Below are 16325 nucleotides of genomic sequence, written 5' to 3'. Positions count from 1 at the left end.
TCACCGTTGCTGCTGTGGTTTTTGGGCTCCCAACAAAACGCGGTAGGTGCTTCGATTGTGTTTTCTCGCTGTGCAAAACGTGAAGCCGAGCTTTCCCACATCACAGCTGCCAAGGCATTTGACCTTTCAGGCAGAGGCGGCATAGACCAATCCCTCAAGGCAGAAGGACTAACGCAAAGGGCAAAGCGCTGGCTTTGAATGCAAGGAGTCACGGGCTACGACCCACCGGCGGCCCCTTCGATAGCTCAGCTGGTAGAGCGGAGGACTGTAGCGTCAACGTAGTAATCCTTAGGTCGCTGGTTCGATTCCGGCTCGAAGGATGCCCTCTTTTACCCTGCCTCTCTCCCCCTTTAACTAGAAGGCACTCTAGAAGGCACTCTAGAAATGTGCAATTGGGAAGCCTTTTAAGGAACTTTGTTTTTATTATTCATGTCTCCCTCGGCCGGTGCGCCGGCCCTCGGCGTGCAGTCTCTGTGGCGCAATCGGTTAGCGCGTTCGGCTGTTAACCGAAAGGTTGGTGGTTCGAGCCCACCCAGGGACGCTCATGTTTTCTCCATTACCTCAGTGGGGCCCGAAGGCTAAAACAAAGCGTGTCCTTTGGCTCTCTTCAGGTGACCGGCAACTGAGCAGACAAACAAGCGTTCACTGGAGACCCTTGCAAATGTACTAGCCGTTTGTTGAAGAGGTTTACATAGTTGATCGAGCCACTTCTTTGGCTCAGGAAGATAACTGCAGCACTTCTAGTCACACCTTAAGACAATCACCATGTGAATGTGTCGATGTTGATTGTCCAAGAACAGGGGGAGGTGTGAAAATTGTAGAACCGCCCTGTTCAAGTTAGATGATCCCATTGTTGGTGGCAGGAAGCCTGCATAGCTATTGGTGCCTAGATCGGCGTGGCTAAAGGTGACAATTGTTGTCAAATCGCTTGGCTAGCTAGAGCGATGTTCAAAATGGGCAGTGCAGATAGTGCCGATGTACAAGCTTCCGTCCCAGTGTATTGCTGGACTTGAAGTACACAGCGATGCAATTGTTGTTAAAGATCCTCCGGAGTTTTTCTGACACTCCAGTGGCTTACGGGGGTGACTATATTTCTCCAAATGTTCTGCTTCTCCCCAGTTTGTTTTCGTGACCTTGTGGATGTTTAGCCAAGACCCAGTCTGGCTAGCCACAAGCTTTCAAAGCACACCTGAGAGGGTCTGTAGACTCTTTTTGTTGTTACCGCGTCAGCCCGATATTGCAGAGTCCTAAGAAGCCCCAGCTTGGGTTCCAGTGGGTGGTGTGAGCCAAAAAGCAGATAGCGGTGTGTGTGGGTAGGTTTCCTGTAGGCCTCCTTGCCCAAATGCACCCCTTTCCTTGCCTTGCAAGACACAGTCCAAAGCGGGTCATTTGCTATTCGATGCCTTCGTCACCGAATAGCAAATGGTGCAATATGATGCCAGCTAAGGGTGTTAGCGTTGTTGCCAGATACTTAGCAATGTTGTGTGTGACAGAGTTGATTCTCTTTGGGAATCAGTAGTCAAAATGGCTGAACCTTGGCCCTGGATAATGCTGGACCTCCTGAGCGAGTTAAAGCATAAGGCCAGAGACTTTTCGAATGCCGAAGAAAGTCTCCACAGTTGTCGCTAAGCCAGGATATCTTAGGAGCTTTCTTCAAGGACCTGGATGACTTGGGTCTTTGCTTAGGGCCGCTTTGCAAGGCCAAAAAGGGATAGGAGTGCGTTGGCCGGGAATCGAACCCGGGTCAACTGCTTGGAAGGCAGCTATGCTCACCACTATACCACCAACGCAAGGCTGTCTGGGGCCTGTGCCACTATCTCTATCCAATTCGTGTCACACGTGGCGCTGATAAGAACCACGCCCCAGCGCAAGGTCAACTTGCTGCCATACGAATTGACCACTAGAAAGATAAGCTCGAAACATTTCCCCGTTTGTAGAGGGAATGGAAGAGAAGCCAGTCGATATGGTAAAGGTGGGGCCGTGCAGTGCGCATGAATGCCACTGACTGGGCCAAAACGTTGCGATGCCATACGCCCAACGTGGGGCTCGAACCCACGACCCTGAGATTAAGAGTCTCATGCTCTACCGACTGAGCTAGCCGGGCTAAGACGCTGCCTCCCGTGTGGCCTCTTGCTACCAACTGACGCCAAACACTTTTTGCTAACTTTCGGCCCAATTTGTTTTGATAGACGCAATGCGCTTCCAAACACTCCTGCGCTTACTTGCTGTCAGGGAGGTACATCACCGTTGCTGCTGTGGTTTTTGGGCTCCCAACAAAACGCGGTAGGTGCTTCGATTGTGTTTTCTCGCTGTGCAAAACGTGAAGCCGAGCTTTCCCACATCACAGCTGCCAAGGCATTTGACCTTTCAGGCAGAGGCGGCATAGACCAATCCCTCAAGGCAGAAGGACTAACGCAAAGGGCAAAGCGCTGGCTTTGAATGCAAGGAGTCACGGGCTACGACCCACCGGCGGCCCCTTCGATAGCTCAGCTGGTAGGGCGGAGGACTGTAGCGTCAACGTAGTAATCCTTAGGTCGCTGGTTCGATTCCGGCTCGAAGGATGCCCTCTTTTACCCTGCCTCTCTCCCCCTTTACCTAGAAGGCACTCTAGAAGGCACTCTAGAAATGTGCAATTGGGAAGCCTTTTAAGGAACTTTGTTTTTATTATTCATGTCTCCCTCGGCCGGTGCGCCGGCCCTCGGCGTGCAGTCTCTGTGGCGCAATCGGTTAGCGCGTTCGGCTGTTAACCGAAAGGTTGGTGGTTCGAGCCCACCCAGGGACGCTCATGTTTTCTCCATTACCTCAGTGGGGCCCGAAGGCTAAAACAAAGCGTGTCCTTTGGCTCTCTTCAGGTGACCGGCAACTGAGCAGACAAACAAGCGTTCACTGGAGACCCTTGCAAATGTACTAGCCGTTTGTTGAAGAGGTTTACATAGTTGATCGAGCCACTTCTTTGGCTCAGGAAGATAACTGCAGCACTTCTAGTCACACCTTAAGACAATCACCATGTGAATGTGTCGATGTTGATTGTCCAAGAACAGGGGGAGGTGTGAAAATTGTAGAACCGCCCTGTTCAAGTTAGATGATCCCATTGTTGGTGGCAGGAAGCCTGCATAGCTATTGGTGCCTAGATCGGCGTGGCTAAAGGTGACAATTGTTGTCAAATCGCTTGGCTAGCTAGAGCGATGTTCAAAATGGGCAGTGCAGATAGTGCCGATGTACAAGCTTCCGTCCCAGTGTATTGCTGGACTTGAAGTACACAGCGATGCAATTGTTGTTAAAGATCCTCCGGAGTTTTTCTGACACTCCAGTGGCTTACGGGGGTGACTATATTTCTCCAAATGTTCTGCTTCTCCCCAGTTTGTTTTCGTGACCTTGTGGATGTTTAGCCAAGACCCAGTCTGGCTAGCCACAAGCTTTCAAAGCACACCTGAGAGGGTCTGTAGACTCTTTTTGTTGTTACCGCGTCAGCCCGATATTGCAGAGTCCTAAGAAGCCCCAGCTTGGGTTCCAGTGGGTGGTGTGAGCCAAAAAGCAGATAGCGGTGTGTGTGGGTAGGTTTCCTGTAGGCCTCCTTGCCCAAATGCACCCCTTTCCTTGCCTTGAAAGACACAGTCCAAAGCGGGTCATTTGCTATTCGATGCCTTCGTCACCGAATAGCAAATGGTGCAATATGATGCCAGCTAAGGGTGTTAGCGTTGTTGCCAGATACTTAGCAATGTTGTGTGTGACAGAGTTGATTCTCTTTGGGAATCAGTAGTCAAAATGGCTGAACCTTGGCCCTGGATAATGCTGGACCTCCTGAGCGAGTTAAAGCATAAGGCCAGAGACTTTTCGAATGCCGAAGAAAGTCTCCACAGTTGTCGCTAAGCCAGGATATCTTAGGAGCTTTCTTCAAGGACCTGGATGACTTGGGTCTTTGCTTAGGGCCGCTTTGCAAGGCCAAAAAGGGATAGGAGTGCGTTGGCCGGGAATCGAACCCGGGTCAACTGCTTGGAAGGCAGCTATGCTCACCACTATACCACCAACGCAAGGCTGTCCGGGGCCTGTGCCACTATCTCTATCCAATTCGTGTCACACGTGGCGCTGATAAGAACCACGCCCCAGCGCAAGGTCAACTTGCTGCCATACGAATTGACCACTAGAAAGATAAGCTCGAAACATTTCCCCGTTTGTAGAGGGAATGGAAGAGAAGCCAGTCGATATGGTAAAGGTGGGGCCGTGCAGTGCGCATGAATGCCACTGACTGGGCCAAAACGTTGCGATGCCATACGCCCAACGTGGGGCTCGAACCCACGACCCTGAGATTAAGAGTCTCATGCTCTACCGACTGAGCTAGCCGGGCTAAGACGCTGCCTCCCGTGTGGCCTCTTGCTACCAACTGACGCCAAACACTTTTTGCTAACTTTCGGCCCAATTTGTTTTGATAGACGCAATGCGCTTCCAAACACTCCTGCGCTTACTTGCTGTCAGGGAGGTACATCACCGTTGCTGCTGTGGTTTTTGGGCTCCCAACAAAACGCGGTAGGTGCTTCGATTGTGTTTTCTCGCTGTGCAAAACGTGAAGCCGAGCTTTCCCACATCACAGCTGCCAAGGCATTTGACCTTTCAGGCAGAGGCGGCATAGACCAATCCCTCAAGGCAGAAGGACTAACGCAAAGGGCAAAGCGCTGGCTTTGAATGCAAGGAGTCACGGGCTACGACCCACCGGCGGCCCCTTCGATAGCTCAGCTGGTAGAGCGGAGGACTGTAGCGTCAACGTAGTAATCCTTAGGTCGCTGGTTCGATTCCGGCTCGAAGGATGCCCTCTTTTACCCTGCCTCTCTCCCCCTTTAACTAGAAGGCACTCTAGAAGGCACTCTAGAAATGTGCAATTGGGAAGCCTTTTAAGGAACTTTGTTTTTATTATTCATGTCTCCCTCGGCCGGTGCGCCGGCCCTCGGCGTGCAGTCTCTGTGGCGCAATCGGTTAGCGCGTTCGGCTGTTAACCGAAAGGTTGGTGGTTCGAGCCCACCCAGGGACGCTCATGTTTTCTCCATTACCTCAGTGGGGCCCGAAGGCTAAAACAAAGCGTGTCCTTTGGCTCTCTTCAGGTGACCGGCAACTGAGCAGACAAACAAGCGTTCACTGGAGACCCTTGCAAATGTACTAGCCGTTTGTTGAAGAGGTTTACATAGTTGATCGAGCCACTTCTTTGGCTCAGGAAGATAACTGCAGCACTTCTAGTCACACCTTAAGACAATCACCATGTGAATGTGTCGATGTTGATTGTCCAAGAACAGGGGGAGGTGTGAAAATTGTAGAACCGCCCTGTTCAAGTTAGATGATCCCATTGTTGGTGGCAGGAAGCCTGCATAGCTATTGGTGCCTAGATCGGCGTGGCTAAAGGTGACAATTGTTGTCAAATCGCTTGGCTAGCTAGAGCGATGTTCAAAATGGGCAGTGCAGATAGTGCCGATGTACAAGCTTCCGTCCCAGTGTATTGCTGGACTTGAAGTACACAGCGATGCAATTGTTGTTAAAGATCCTCCGGAGTTTTTCTGACACTCCAGTGGCTTACGGGGGTGACTATATTTCTCCAAATGTTCTGCTTCTCCCCAGTTTGTTTTCGTGACCTTGTGGATGTTTAGCCAAGACCCAGTCTGGCTAGCCACAAGCTTTCAAAGCACACCTGAGAGGGTCTGTAGACTCTTTTTGTTGTTACCGCGTCAGCCCGATATTGCAGAGTCCTAAGAAGCCCCAGCTTGGGTTCCAGTGGGTGGTGTGAGCCAAAAAGCAGATAGCGGTGTGTGTGGGTAGGTTTCCTGTAGGCCTCCTTGCCCAAATGCACCCCTTTCCTTGCCTTGCAAGACACAGTCCAAAGCGGGTCATTTGCTATTCGATGCCTTCGTCACCGAATAGCAAATGGTGCAATATGATGCCAGCTAAGGGTGTTAGCGTTGTTGCCAGATACTTAGCAATGTTGTGTGTGACAGAGTTGATTCTCTTTGGGAATCAGTAGTCAAAATGGCTGAACCTTGGCCCTGGATAATGCTGGACCTCCTGAGCGAGTTAAAGCATAAGGCCAGAGACTTTTCGAATGCCGAAGAAAGTCTCCACAGTTGTCGCTAAGCCAGGATATCTTAGGAGCTTTCTTCAAGGACCTGGATGACTTGGGTCTTTGCTTAGGGCCGCTTTGCAAGGCCAAAAAGGGATAGGAGTGCGTTGGCCGGGAATCGAACCCGGGTCAACTGCTTGGAAGGCAGCTATGCTCACCACTATACCACCAACGCAAGGCTGTCCGGGGCCTGTGCCACTATCTCTATCCAATTCATGTCACACGTGGCGCTGATAAGAACCACGCCCCAGCGCAAGGTCAACTTGCTGCCATACGAATTGACCACTAGAAAGATAAGCTCGAAACATTTCCCCGTTTGTAGAGGGAATGGAAGAGAAGCCAGTCGATATGGTAAAGGTGGGGCCGTGCAGTGCGCATGAATGCCACTGACTGGGCCAAAACGTTGCGATGCCATACGCCCAACGTGGGGCTCGAACCCACGACCCTGAGATTAAGAGTCTCATGCTCTACCGACTGAGCTAGCCGGGCTAAGACGCTGCCTCCCGTGTGGCCTCTTGCTACCAACTGACGCCAAACACTTTTTGCTAACTTTCGGCCCAATTTGTTTTGATAGACGCAATGCGCTTCCAAACACTCCTGCGCTTACTTGCTGTCAGGGAGGTACATCACCGTTGCTGCTGTGGTTTTTGGGCTCCCAACAAAACGCGGTAGGTGCTTCGATTGTGTTTTCTCGCTGTGCAAAACGTGAAGCCGAGCTTTCCCACATCACAGCTGCCAAGGCATTTGACCTTTCAGGCAGAGGCGGCATAGACCAATCCCTCAAGGCAGAAGGACTAACGCAAAGGGCAAAGCGCTGGCTTTGAATGCAAGGAGTCACGGGCTACGACCCACCGGCGGCCCCCTCGATAGCTCAGCTGGTAGAGCGGAGGACTGTAGCGTCAACGTAGTAATCCTTAGGTCGCTGGTTCGATTCCGGCTCGAAGGATGCCCTCTTTTACCCTGCCTCTCTCCCCCTTTAACTAGAAGGCACTCTAGAAGGCACTCTAGAAATGTGCAATTGGGAAGCCTTTTAAGGAACTTTGTTTTTATTATTCATGTCTCCCTCGGCCGGTGCGCCGGCCCTCGGCGTGCAGTCTCTGTGGCGCAATCGGTTAGCGCGTTCGGCTGTTAACCGAAAGGTTGGTGGTTCGAGCCCACCCAGGGACGCTCATGTTTTCTCCATTACCTCAGTGGGGCCCGAAGGCTAAAACAAAGCGTGTCCTTTGGCTCTCTTCAGGTGACCGGCAACTGAGCAGACAAACAAGCGTTCACTGGAGACCCTTGCAAATGTACTAGCCGTTTGTTGAAGAGGTTTACATAGTTGATCGAGCCACTTCTTTGGCTCAGGAAGATAACTGCAGCACTTCTAGTCACACCTTAAGACAATCACCATGTGAATGTGTCGATGTTGATTGTCCAAGAACAGGGGGAGGTGTGAAAATTGTAGAACCGCCCTGTTCAAGTTAGATGATCCCATTGTTGGTGGCAGGAAGCCTGCATAGCTATTGGTGCCTAGATCGGCGTGGCTAAAGGTGACAATTGTTGTCAAATCGCTTGGCTAGCTAGAGCGATGTTCAAAATGGGCAGTGCAGATAGTGCCGATGTACAAGCTTCCGTCCCAGTGTATTGCTGGACTTGAAGTACACAGCGATGCAATTGTTGTTAAAGATCCTCCGGAGTTTTTCTGACACTCCAGTGGCTTACGGGGGTGACTATATTTCTCCAAATGTTCTGCTTCTCCCCAGTTTGTTTTCGTGACCTTGTGGATGTTTAGCCAAGACCCAGTCTGGCTAGCCACAAGCTTTCAAAGCACACCTGAGAGGGTCTGTAGACTCTTTTTGTTGTTACCGCGTCAGCCCGATATTGCAGAGTCCTAAGAAGCCCCAGCTTGGGTTCCAGTGGGTGGTGTGAGCCAAAAAGCAGATAGCGGTGTGTGTGGGTAGGTTTCCTGTAGGCCTCCTTGCCCAAATGCACCCCTTTCCTTGCCTTGCAAGACACAGTCCAAAGCGGGTCATTTTCTATTCGATGCCTTCGTCACCGAATAGCAAATGGTGCAATATGATGCCAGCTAAGGGTGTTAGCGTTGTTGCCAGATACTTAGCAATGTTGTGTGTGACAGAGTTGATTCTCTTTGGGAATCAGTAGTCAAAATGGCTGAACCTTGGCCCTGGATAATGCTGGACCTCCTGAGCGAGTTAAAGCATAAGGCCAGAGACTTTTCGAATGCCGAAGAAAGTCTCCACAGTTGTCGCTAAGCCAGGATATCTTAGGAGCTTTCTTCAAGGACCTGGATGACTTGGGTCTTTGCTTAGGGCCGCTTTGCAAGGCCAAAAAGGGATAGGAGTGCGTTGGCCGGGAATCGAACCCGGGTCAACTGCTTGGAAGGCAGCTATGCTCACCACTATACCACCAACGCAAGGCTGTCCGGGGCCTGTGCCACTATCTCTATCCAATTCGTGTCACACGTGGCGCTGATAAGAACCACGCCCCAGCGCAAGGTCAACTTGCTGCCATACGAATTGACCACTAGAAAGATAAGCTCGAAACATTTCCCCGTTTGTAGAGGGAATGGAAGAGAAGCCAGTCGATATGGTAAAGGTGGGGCCGTGCAGTGCGCATGAATGCCACTGACTGGGCCAAAACGTTGCGATGCCATACGCCCAACGTGGGGCTCGAACCCACGACCCTGAGATTAAGAGTCTCATGCTCTACCGACTGAGCTAGCCGGGCTAAGACGCTGCCTCCCGTGTGGCCTCTTGCTACCAACTGACGCCAAACACTTTTTGCTAACTTTCGGCCCAATTTGTTTTGATAGACGCAATGCGCTTCCAAACACTCCTGCGCTTACTTGCTGTCAGGGAGGTACATCACCGTTGCTGCTGTGGTTTTTGGGCTCCCAACAAAACGCGGTAGGTGCTTCGATTGTGTTTTCTCGCTGTGCAAAACGTGAAGCCGAGCTTTCCCACATCACAGCTGCCAAGGCATTTGACCTTTCAGGCAGAGGCGGCATAGACCAATCCCTCAAGGCAGAAGGACTAACGCAAAGGGCAAAGCGCTGGCTTTGAATGCAAGGAGTCACGGGCTACGACCCACCGGCGGCCCCTTCGATAGCTCAGCTGGTAGAGCGGAGGACTGTAGCGTCAACGTAGTAATCCTTAGGTCGCTGGTTCGATTCCGGCTCGAAGGATGCCCTCTTTTACCCTGCCTCTCTCCCCCTTTAACTAGAAGGCACTCTAGAAGGCACTCTAGAAATGTGCAATTGGGAAGCCTTTTAAGGAACTTTGTTTTTATTATTCATGTCTCCCTCGGCCGGTGCGCCGGCCCTCGGCGTGCAGTCTCTGTGGCGCAATCGGTTAGCGCGTTCGGCTGTTAACCGAAAGGTTGGTGGTTCGAGCCCACCCAGGGACGCTCATGTTTTCTCCATTACCTCAGTGGGGCCCCAAGGCTAAAACAAAGCGTGTCCTTTGGCTCTCTTCAGGTGACCGGCAACTGAGCAGACAAACAAGCGTTCACTGGAGACCCTTGCAAATGTACTAGCCGTTTGTTGAAGAGGTTTACATAGTTGATCGAGCCACTTCTTTGGCTCAGGAAGATAACTGCAGCACTTCTAGTCACACCTTAAGACAATCACCATGTGAATGTGTCGATGTTGATTGTCCAAGAACAGGGGGAGGTGTGAAAATTGTAGAACCGCCCTGTTCAAGTTAGATGATCCCATTGTTGGTGGCAGGAAGCCTGCATAGCTATTGGTGCCTAGATCGGCGTGGCTAAAGGTGACAATTGTTGTCAAATCGCTTGGCTAGCTAGAGCGATGTTCAAAATGGGCAGTGCAGATAGTGCCGATGTACAAGCTTCCGTCCCAGTGTATTGCTGGACTTGAAGTACACAGCGATGCAATTGTTGTTAAAGATCCTCCGGAGTTTTTCTGACACTCCAGTGGCTTACGGGGGTGACTATATTTCTCCAAATGTTCTGCTTCTCCCCAGTTTGTTTTCGTGACCTTGTGGATGTTTAGCCAAGACCCAGTCTGGCTAGCCACAAGCTTTCAAAGCACACCTGAGAGGGTCTGTAGACTCTTTTTGTTGTTACCGCGTCAGCCCGATATTGCAGAGTCCTAAGAAGCCCCAGCTTGGGTTCCAGTGGGTGGTGTGAGCCAAAAAGCAGATAGCGGTGTGTGTGGGTAGGTTTCCTGTAGGCCTCCTTGCCCAAATGCACCCCTTTCCTTGCCTTGCAAGACACAGTCCAAAGCGGGTCATTTGCTATTCGATGCCTTCGTCACCGAATAGCAAATGGTGCAATATGATGCCAGCTAAGGGTGTTAGCGTTGTTGCCAGATACTTAGCAATGTTGTGTGTGACAGAGTTGATTCTCTTTGGGAATCAGTAGTCAAAATGGCTGAACCTTGGCCCTGGATAATGCTGGACCTCCTGAGCGAGTTAAAGCATAAGGCCAGAGACTTTTCGAATGCCGAAGAAAGTCTCCACAGTTGTCGCTAAGCCAGGATATCTTAGGAGCTTTCTTCAAGGACCTGGATGACTTGGGTCTTTGCTTAGGGCCGCTTTGCAAGGCCAAAAAGGGATAGGAGTGCGTTGGCCGGGAATCGAACCCGGGTCAACTGCTTGGAAGGCAGCTATGCTCACCACTATACCACCAACGCAAGGCTGTCCGGGGCCTGTGCCACTATCTCTATCCAATTCGTGTCACACGTGGCGCTGATAAGAACCACGCCCCAGCGCAAGGTCAACTTGCTGCCATACGAATTGACCACTAGAAAGATAAGCTCGAAACATTTCCCCGTTTGTAGAGGGAATGGAAGAGAAGCCAGTCGATATGGTAAAGGTGGGGCCGTGCAGTGCGCATGAATGCCACTGACTGGGCCAAAACGTTGCGATGCCATACGCCCAACGTGGGGCTCGAACCCACGACCCTGAGATTAAGAGTCTCATGCTCTACCGACTGAGCTAGCCGGGCTAAGACGCTGCCTCCCGTGTGGCCTCTTGCTACCAACTGACGCCAAACACTTTTTGCTAACTTTCGGCCCAATTTGTTTTGATAGACGCAATGCGCTTCCAAACACTCCTGCGCTTACTTGCTGTCAGGGAGGTACATCACCGTTGCTGCTGTGGTTTTTGGGCTCCCAACAAAACGCGGTAGGTGCTTCGATTGTGTTTTCTCGCTGTGCAAAACGTGAAGCCGAGCTTTCCCACATCACAGCTGCCAAGGCATTTGACCTTTCAGGCAGAGGCGGCATAGACCAATCCCTCAAGGCAGAAGGACTAACGCAAAGGGCAAAGCGCTGGCTTTGAATGCAAGGAGTCACGGGCTACGACCCACCGGCGGCCCCTTCGATAGCTCAGCTGGTAGAGCGGAGGACTGTAGCGTCAACGTAGTAATCCTTAGGTCGCTGGTTCGATTCCGGCTCGAAGGATGCCCTCTTTTACCCTGCCTCTCTCCCCCTTTAACTAGAAGGCACTCTAGAAGGCACTCTAGAAATGTGCAATTGGGAAGCCTTTTAAGGAACTTTGTTTTTATTATTCATGTCTCCCTCGGCCGGTGCGCCGGCCCTCGGCGTGCAGTCTCTGTGGCGCAATCGGTTAGCGCGTTCGGCTGTTAACCGAAAGGTTGGTGGTTCGAGCCCACCCAGGGACGCTCATGTTTTCTCCATTACCTCAGTGGGGCCCGAAGGCTAAAACAAAGCGTGTCCTTTGGCTCTCTTCAGGTGACCGGCAACTGAGCAGACAAACAAGCGTTCACTGGAGACCCTTGCAAATGTACTAGCCGTTTGTTGAAGAGGTTTACATAGTTGATCGAGCCACTTCTTTGGCTCAGGAAGATAACTGCAGCACTTCTAGTCACACCTTAAGACAATCACCATGTGAATGTGTCGATGTTGATTGTCCAAGAACAGGGGGAGGTGTGAAAATTGTAGAACCGCCCTGTTCAAGTTAGATGATCCCATTGTTGGTGGCAGGAAGCCTGCATAGCTATTGGTGCCTAGATCGGCGTGGCTAAAGGTGACAATTGTTGTCAAATCGCTTGGCTAGCTAGAGCGATGTTCAAAATGGGCAGTGCAGATAGTGCCGATGTACAAGCTTCCGTCCCAGTGTATTGCTGGACTTGAAGTACACAGCGATGCAATTGTTGTTAAAGATCCTCCGGAGTTTTTCTGACACTCCAGTGGCTTACGGGGGTGACTATATTTCTCCAAATGTTCTGCTTCTCCCCAGTTTGTTTTCGTGACCTTGTGGATGTTTAGCCAAGACCCAGTCTGGCTAGCCACAAGCTTTCAAAGCACACCTGAGAGGGTCTGTAGACTCTTTTTGTTGTTACCGCGTCAGCCCGATATTGCAGAGTCCTAAGAAGCCCCAGCTTGGGTTCCAGTGGGTGGTGTGAGCCAAAAAGCAGATAGCGGTGTGTGTGGGTAGGTTTCCTGTAGGCCTCCTTGCCCAAATGCACCCCTTTCCTTGCCTTGCAAGACACAGTCCAAAGCGGGTCATTTGCTATTCGATGCCTTCGTCACCGAATAGCAAATGGTGCAATATGATGCCAGCTAAGGGTGTTAGCGTTGTTGCCAGATACTTAGCAATGTTGTGTGTGACAGAGTTGATTCTCTTTGGGAATCAGTAGTCAAAATGGCTGAACCTTGGCCCTGGATAATGCTGGACCTCCTGAGCGAGTTAAAGCATAAGGCCAGAGACTTTTCGAATGCCGAAGAAAGTCTCCACAGTTGTCGCTAAGCCAGGATATCTTAGGAGCTTTCTTCAAGGACCTGGATGACTTGGGTCTTTGCTTAGGGCCGCTTTGCAAGGCCAAAAAGGGATAGGAGTGCGTTGGCCGGGAATCGAACCCGGGTCAACTGCTTGGAAGGCAGCTATGCTCACCACTATACCACCAACGCAAGGCTGTCCGGGGCCTGTGCCACTATCTCTATCCAATTCGTGTCACACGTGGCGCTGATAAGAACCACGCCCCAGCGCAAGGTCAACTTGCTGCCATACGAATTGACCACTAGAAAGATAAGCTCGAAACATTTCCCCGTTTGTAGAGGGAATGGAAGAGAAGCCAGTCGATATGGTAAAGGTGGGGCCGTGCAGTGCGCATGAATGCCACTGACTGGGCCAAAACGTTGCGATGCCATACGCCCAACGTGGGGCTCGAACCCACGACCCTGAGATTAAGAGTCTCATGCTCTACCGACTGAGCTAGCCGGGCTAAGACGCTGCCTCCCGTGTGGCCTCTTGCTACCAACTGACGCCAAACACTTTTTGCTAACTTTCGGCCCAATTTGTTTTGATAGACGCAATGCGCTTCCAAACACTCCTGCGCTTACTTGCTGTCAGGGAGGTACATCACCGTTGCTGCTGTGGTTTTTGGGCTCCCAACAAAACGCGGTAGGTGCTTCGATTGTGTTTTCTCGCTGTGCAAAACGTGAAGCCGAGCTTTCCCACATCACAGCTGCCAAGGCATTTGACCTTTCAGGCAGAGGCGGCATAGACCAATCCCTCAAGGCAGAAGGACTAACGCAAAGGGCAAAGCGCTGGCTTTGAATGCAAGGAGTCACGGGCTACGACCCACCGGCGGCCCCTTCGATAGCTCAGCTGGTAGAGCGGAGGACTGTAGCGTCAACGTAGTAATCCTTAGGTCGCTGGTTCGATTCCGGCTCGAAGGATGCCCTCTTTTACCCTGCCTCTCTCCCCCTTTAACTAGAAGGCACTCTAGAAGGCACTCTAGAAATGTGCAATTGGGAAGCCTTTTAAGGAACTTTGTTTTTATTATTCATGTCTCCCTCGGCCGGTGCGCCGGCCCTCGGCGTGCAGTCTCTGTGGCGCAATCGGTTAGCGCGTTCGGCTGTTAACCGAAAGGTTGGTGGTTCGAGCCCACCCAGGGACGCTCATGTTTTCTCCATTACCTCAGTGGGGCCCGAAGGCTAAAACAAAGCGTGTCCTTTGGCTCTCTTCAGGTGACCGGCAACTGAGCAGACAAACAAGCGTTCACTGGAGACCCTTGCAAATGTACTAGCCGTTTGTTGAAGAGGTTTACATAGTTGATCGAGCCACTTCTTTGGCTCAGGAAGATAACTGCAGCACTTCTAGTCACACCTTAAGACAATCACCATGTGAATGTGTCGATGTTGATTGTCCAAGAACAGGGGGAGGTGTGAAAATTGTAGAACCGCCCTGTTCAAGTTAGATGATCCCATTGTTGGTGGCAGGAAGCCTGCATAGCTATTGGTGCCTAGATCGGCGTGGCTAAAGGTGACAATTGTTGTCAAATCGCTTGGCTAGCTAGAGCGATGTTCAAAATGGGCAGTGCAGATAGTGCCGATGTACAAGCTTCCGTCCCAGTGTATTGCTGGACTTGAAGTACACAGCGATGCAATTGTTGTTAAAGATCCTCCGGAGTTTTTCTGACACTCCAGTGGCTTACGGGGGTGACTATATTTCTCCAAATGTTCTGCTTCTCCCCAGTTTGTTTTCGTGACCTTGTGGATGTTTAGCCAAGACCCAGTCTGGCTAGCCACAAGCTTTCAAAGCACACCTGAGAGGGTCTGTAGACTCTTTTTGTTGTTACCGCGTCAGCCCGATATTGCAGAGTCCTAAGAAGCCCCAGCTTGGGTTCCAGTGGGTGGTGTGAGCCAAAAAGCAGATAGCGGTGTGTGTGGGTAGGTTTCCTGTAGGCCTCCTTGCCCAAATGCACCCCTTTCCTTGCCTTGCAAGACACAGTCCAAAGCGGGTCATTTGCTATTCGATGCCTTCGTCACCGAATAGCAAATGGTGCAATATGATGCCAGCTAAGGGTGTTAGCGTTGTTGCCAGATACTTAGCAATGTTGTGTGTGACAGAGTTGATTCTCTTTGGGAATCAGTAGTCAAAATGGCTGAACCTTGGCCCTGGATAATGCTGGACCTCCTGAGCGAGTTAAAGCATAAGGCCAGAGACTTTTCGAATGCCGAAGAAAGTCTCCACAGTTGTCGCTAAGCCAGGATATCTTAGGAGCTTTCTTCAAGGACCTGGATGACTTGGGTCTTTGCTTAGGGCCGCTTTGCAAGGCCAAAAAGGGATAGGAGTGCGTTGGCCGGGAATCGAACCCGGGTCAACTGCTTGGAAGGCAGCTATGCTCACCACTATACCACCAACGCAAGGCTGTCCGGGGCCTGTGCCACTATCTCTATCCAATTCGTGTCACACGTGGCGCTGATAAGAACCACGCCCCAGCGCAAGGTCAACTTGCTGCCATACGAATTGACCACTAGAAAGATAAGCTCGAAACATTTCCCCGTTTGTAGAGGGAATGGAAGAGAAGCCAGTCGATATGGTAAAGGTGGGGCCGTGCAGTGCGCATGAATGCCACTGACTGGGCCAAAACGTTGCGATGCCATACGCCCAACGTGGGGCTCGAACCCACGACCCTGAGATTAAGAGTCTCATGCTCTACCGACTGAGCTAGCCGGGCTAAGACGCTGCCTCCCGTGTGGCCTCTTGCTACCAACTGACGCCAAACACTTTTTGCTAACTTTCGGCCCAATTTGTTTTGATAGACGCAATGCGCTTCCAAACACTCCTGCGCTTACTTGCTGTCAGGGAGGTACATCACCGTTGCTGCTGTGGTTTTTGGGCTCCCAACAAAACGCGGTAGGTGCTTCGATTGTGTTTTCTCGCTGTGCAAAACGTGAAGCCGAGCTTTCCCACATCACAGCTGCCAAGGCATTTGACCTTTCAGGCAGAGGCGGCATAGACCAATCCCTCAAGGCAGAAGGACTAACGCAAAGGGCAAAGCGCTGGCTTTGAATGCAAGGAGTCACGGGCTACGACCCACCGGCGGCCCCTTCGATAGCTCAGCTGGTAGAGCGGAGGACTGTAGCGTCAACGTAGTAATCCTTAGGTCGCTGGTTCGATTCCGGCTCGAAGGATGCCCTCTTTTACCCTGCCTCTCTCCCCCTTTAACTAGAAGGCACTCTAGAAGGCACTCTAGAAATGTGCAATTGGGAAGCCTTTTAAGGAACTTTGTTTTTATTATTCATGTCTCCCTCGGCCGGTGCGCCGGCCCTCGGCGTGCAGTCTCTGTGGCGCAATCGGTTAGCGCGTTCGGCTGTTAACCGAAAGGTTGGTGGTTCGAGCCCACCCAGGGACGCTCATGTTTTCTCCATTACCTCAGTGGGGCCCGAAGGCTAAAACAAAGCGTGTCCTTTGGCTCTCTTCAGGTGACCGGCAACTGAGCAGACAAACAA

At 51.4% G+C, this 16325-nt stretch overlaps 14 non-coding genes across 14 annotated transcripts; all 14 read left to right on the top strand.

Annotated features, from left to right (window-relative positions):
* The first annotated feature begins 234 nt into the window (after positions 1-234).
* TRNAY-GUA (transfer RNA tyrosine (anticodon GUA)) lies at positions 235-320 on the top strand. Its single transcript is given in 2 exon segments — positions 235-271; positions 285-320. It is a non-coding gene; the product is annotated as a tRNA-Tyr (tRNA).
* Positions 321-467: 147 nt separating this feature from the next.
* Positions 468-541, top strand: TRNAN-GUU (transfer RNA asparagine (anticodon GUU)). The gene has a single exon. It is a non-coding gene; the product is annotated as a tRNA-Asn (tRNA).
* A 2167-nt stretch (positions 542-2708) lies between these two features.
* On the top strand, positions 2709-2782 carry TRNAN-GUU (transfer RNA asparagine (anticodon GUU)). The gene has a single exon. It is a non-coding gene; the product is annotated as a tRNA-Asn (tRNA).
* A 1934-nt stretch (positions 2783-4716) lies between these two features.
* TRNAY-GUA (transfer RNA tyrosine (anticodon GUA)) lies at positions 4717-4802 on the top strand. Its single transcript is given in 2 exon segments — positions 4717-4753; positions 4767-4802. It is a non-coding gene; the product is annotated as a tRNA-Tyr (tRNA).
* Positions 4803-4949: 147 nt separating this feature from the next.
* Positions 4950-5023, top strand: TRNAN-GUU (transfer RNA asparagine (anticodon GUU)). The gene has a single exon. It is a non-coding gene; the product is annotated as a tRNA-Asn (tRNA).
* Positions 5024-7190: 2167 nt separating this feature from the next.
* On the top strand, positions 7191-7264 carry TRNAN-GUU (transfer RNA asparagine (anticodon GUU)). Its single transcript has one exon. It is a non-coding gene; the product is annotated as a tRNA-Asn (tRNA).
* Positions 7265-9198: 1934 nt separating this feature from the next.
* TRNAY-GUA (transfer RNA tyrosine (anticodon GUA)) lies at positions 9199-9284 on the top strand. Its single transcript is given in 2 exon segments — positions 9199-9235; positions 9249-9284. It is a non-coding gene; the product is annotated as a tRNA-Tyr (tRNA).
* A 147-nt stretch (positions 9285-9431) lies between these two features.
* Positions 9432-9505, top strand: TRNAN-GUU (transfer RNA asparagine (anticodon GUU)). The gene has a single exon. It is a non-coding gene; the product is annotated as a tRNA-Asn (tRNA).
* A 1934-nt stretch (positions 9506-11439) lies between these two features.
* Positions 11440-11525, top strand: TRNAY-GUA (transfer RNA tyrosine (anticodon GUA)). Its single transcript is given in 2 exon segments — positions 11440-11476; positions 11490-11525. It is a non-coding gene; the product is annotated as a tRNA-Tyr (tRNA).
* A 147-nt stretch (positions 11526-11672) lies between these two features.
* On the top strand, positions 11673-11746 carry TRNAN-GUU (transfer RNA asparagine (anticodon GUU)). The gene has a single exon. It is a non-coding gene; the product is annotated as a tRNA-Asn (tRNA).
* Positions 11747-13680: 1934 nt separating this feature from the next.
* Positions 13681-13766, top strand: TRNAY-GUA (transfer RNA tyrosine (anticodon GUA)). Its single transcript is given in 2 exon segments — positions 13681-13717; positions 13731-13766. It is a non-coding gene; the product is annotated as a tRNA-Tyr (tRNA).
* Positions 13767-13913: 147 nt separating this feature from the next.
* TRNAN-GUU (transfer RNA asparagine (anticodon GUU)) lies at positions 13914-13987 on the top strand. The gene has a single exon. It is a non-coding gene; the product is annotated as a tRNA-Asn (tRNA).
* A 1934-nt stretch (positions 13988-15921) lies between these two features.
* TRNAY-GUA (transfer RNA tyrosine (anticodon GUA)) lies at positions 15922-16007 on the top strand. Its single transcript is given in 2 exon segments — positions 15922-15958; positions 15972-16007. It is a non-coding gene; the product is annotated as a tRNA-Tyr (tRNA).
* Positions 16008-16154: 147 nt separating this feature from the next.
* On the top strand, positions 16155-16228 carry TRNAN-GUU (transfer RNA asparagine (anticodon GUU)). Its single transcript has one exon. It is a non-coding gene; the product is annotated as a tRNA-Asn (tRNA).
* The last annotated feature ends 97 nt before the right edge of the window (positions 16229-16325 follow it).

Source organism: Aquarana catesbeiana, unplaced genomic scaffold (genome assembly GCF_042186555.1).
Source record: "Aquarana catesbeiana isolate 2022-GZ unplaced genomic scaffold, ASM4218655v1 unanchor86, whole genome shotgun sequence".
Lineage (NCBI taxonomy): Eukaryota > Metazoa > Chordata > Amphibia > Anura > Ranidae > Aquarana > Aquarana catesbeiana.
The sequence above is the reverse complement of the archived record's forward strand: the minus strand, read 5'-3'. Positions and strand labels throughout refer to the sequence as shown.